At 59.5% G+C, this 3,423-nt stretch overlaps 1 protein-coding gene across 1 annotated transcript in view; it reads right to left on the reverse strand.

Annotated features, from left to right (window-relative positions):
• CACNG3 (calcium voltage-gated channel auxiliary subunit gamma 3) overlaps positions 1–3,423 on the reverse strand; it is a 55,791-nt gene that overhangs the window by 8,004 nt on the left and 44,364 nt on the right. The window lies entirely within an intron of this gene.

Consider the following 3,423-nt stretch of genomic DNA (forward strand, 5'->3'; position numbering starts at 1 on the left):
CCTTTCTCCCTGCCCCCCAGGGAGGGAGGAGAAGGGGACACAGGAGCGGACTTTACGCATATTAGTTCATCTCCCCATTTCGCAGACGAGGACACTGTGCCTAAGATTCCACGGGTACGGGGTGGACCCGGAGTTGCGGGCTGCCCACCCCCGGCGCCGACCCCAGAGCGGGTTCAGGAGCCGCCCACGCTGCCCAGCGACGCCCGCATCTGGCACAGGCCCCGCGCCCGCCCGGTCCCTCAGCCGGGGACCACGGCTCGCTGTGTGGCCGCCCGCTCGGGAGACGCGGCCCTGCAGGGCGTCGCCGCGGGGAAACGGTCAGCGTTTTGCTTCCTTTTCTTCAATATCAGCTCAACTTAACTCGGTTGCGGGTGTTTGCGAACCAGCCAATTGACCAGCCTCTGGGGGCAGCCGACGGCTCTGCCAGTTCCTGTGCACGGCCCACGATCTCGGAACTTGTCAGCGGAGACGGCACAGTGTTACGGAATCGTGCCCTTCTGGTCCCCGGCGGCGGAGACAGCGCGGGGGTGCCAGCGTGGCCTTGCGGACGGCAGACAAGGGGCAGAGTGACGCAGGGCTGGGCCCACATTTCAGAGCCCGTGCTGTCTGAGTTACTGCACGAATGAAGTAAGGTGATACGCGAAGCGTGTTATCACGTGCGAAGCTCTGGGCGCATCGGAACAGTGGTTGGCCCTTTGTCCCTAAGGCACAGAGCCGAAAGCTTCCTTCTCTCGTGCGCTCTTCTGGGAGCTAAAGGTGTCGACGCTGACCTTGGGTGATGAGGCCACCCACAATCACTGAGGAGCTCGGGGGTGTCATCGCTGAAGCGGGGGTGGGGATCGGCGTTTGAATCCAGGCTTCAAGCTTGTGATTTCACCTTGTACCAGGAATGATAGACACCGTTACTACGTGAATCATTGTCATATACTAGCAAGTGCCACATGCTTAGCCCCTGCTGCAAGGAGGCTCCAGCCGGGGTCCTGTCACGATAAACACGATGTGGTGCGCGACCCACCGTCTTGGTTCTGATTCTCTGCCTACCAGGAAGAGAACGGACTCAGAACCAGGAAGGCGTGTCCTGGAGCCAACTCTTGGAAGAAAAAACAAACTCAGAACATCTTCGAAGATGTTGAAGAAAGGCTTCGCTCTTGTTTAAAGATTCGTGTTTCCTTCGCAGGTCTGTTTTTAGGCCGCTCCCTGCCGGCTGGCCGGATGACGAGTCAGCGTAAGTCACGCACGCTGAGTGTGCTGCACACACGGCATGCCGTCCCAAGCTCTCGAAACGGCCTTACGAGGTTATGATCCCTATTTAACAGACGAGGACACCGAGGCTTGGAGAGGCGAGTGACTTATTTCCCAAGGACACACTCCAGGCGCAAGTGTGCCTGACCCCCAAGATCTCTCGTAACCACCGCACGTTTGAGAGTTGTGAGCGAAGTCCTTCGCCAGGTGGCTTTATGACAATTCTGTGGTCCGTCCGTTGCTGTTGAGCTGGACCGGCGGCTTTCTCCCAGCCATGCTTTTCCCGTGATAAACCTCAGGGGCCCTGAGCGGGGGAGAGGGGGCTGTGGAAACCCCGCCATCAATGTTTCTGTGTCCCCACCAAAGATCCCGTCTCACGAAAAGTTCCAAAGACGAAATGTGAACCCGGCTGAAACAGACCGGTCCGAATGGCGTGGGAGTGAGGACACACGCATGCACCTGCATCCGCGTGCGACACGGGCCCGAGGCAGCGGGGCGCCAGGCCGCGGGGCCAGCCGGTGCCCTGGGTCCTGGAGAAACGGCCGTCAGGTGGCGGGTCCGACGCGGCCCGCCCCCCGTGCGTGTCCCCACAGCTCGCCAGCTGAGAACGGCTTTTACATATTTAGATGCTCGGGCGGAAATCGAGAGAAGTGTATTGTTTCATGACACGCAAAAACTATATACGACATCCAAGTTTCCGAGTCTGTAAATAAAATCGCATTGAGACGTGGCCATGCGCATTTGTAGCTGCGAAGGCAGAGCCAGGTTCTTGTGGCGAAGATGGCAAAGCAGGAAACAGCGACTGGCTGGCTAAGGACAGCTTTTGCTGACCCCCGGTCTGCAGACGGCTGTCCTGCGAGGTGGCACAGACTCTGCGAGGTGAAGAGGCTTTGGCCTCCCTGCGACCAGAGGACATAGCTGGGCGGATGCTTCTAAAGCAGGGAACGTCAGGCGCCGAGGGCCAATCTGGTTTGCGAAACGTTTTGTTTTGTGTGTGTGTGTGTGTATTTTTACGTGTGATATTTTAGGGCCTGTTTTGTTGTATTTACAAACAATTCGACATGTTTCTGAGATTTAAAATCCAGGATGTATCCCAGGAAAGCCTAATCGGCAGCTTCTCTTTGAAAACGGGGGTGGAGTGGGGGGTGGTCCCTCCCGTTTCCACGGGGCGACACTCCCCGGCAGGACCAGGGCGCGATCCGTCTGGGTGGCCCTTTGTCACCTGAGGTGGCTACGGCCCTTCCGCTCTGCGAACCTCAGTTCCCCCTTCTGCAGAGTGCAGACGGTCGCCGGAAGCGACTCGTCACGGAGCCGTCGTGAGAACTGGGGCGACAGGAGACGCTGCTGTGCACCCTGTTCTCAGCACTCCTGGTCGCCCTTAACCGGGCAGTCACCCGGCGTGGCTCCTGGCACCTCGTCGGGACTCAACGGATCACAGCGATGACCATCGTGGGTTTCGGTCGGTGTTTTAAAACCGGAAGAGACGCACTCGTCGCTTGATGGGGTTTTAAAGAGCAATGAAGAGAGAGAGAGAGGACCGAGGGTTTCCTCGGGGAAGTCGCCACGCGGGGAACGAGGCTGCCGCCACCACGAGTCATACATACACGCGTCAAAAGCCAGCTCGGCCGTTCGCAGAAGCAGCCGCCTGCCAGAAACGGCCGCGGCTTAGCACGTCCGTGTAGCTCCTTCAGGCTCTCCCCCGACCCACGCTTCCACACACGCGGTTCTGTAAAATCGGGCTCGCGCCGTTCTTCTTGATTGCGGGTGTTCGTGAGCGTGTCCCTGGGTCAGCACCTCTGAGAAAGGCAGGGCGGGGCGGGACTCGCCTGGGAGCTGCAGAGGATGGAGCCCGGAGCCTGCTGCCCCAACACGCCCGGCAAAGGCAAAGTCGGGGTGCAGAGGTGAGCACCGTCCGGGCACGGTTTGGGCTATGGCCCTGGGGCAGAGAGAAGCTGAGCCAGGGCCGTGACGAACCGGGGGGACCGGTCAGCGGTTACAGGGCAGAGCCGGTGAGGTGATGGAACCTGGGGTAGGGCAGGTGCTGCCTGAGGTGATCGGTGCATTCAAACTTTGTCCCCTCCCTCCTCCCTTCCTTCCTTCCTTCCTTCCTTCCTTCCTTCCCTCCTTCTCTCTCCCTAAGTAGGGGGGCTGAATTCAAGAGCTTGCCCCAGGAGATTTTAT

Source organism: Pteropus alecto, unplaced genomic scaffold (genome assembly GCF_000325575.1).
Source record: "Pteropus alecto unplaced genomic scaffold, ASM32557v1 scaffold15, whole genome shotgun sequence".
Classification (NCBI taxonomy): domain Eukaryota; kingdom Metazoa; phylum Chordata; class Mammalia; order Chiroptera; family Pteropodidae; genus Pteropus; species Pteropus alecto.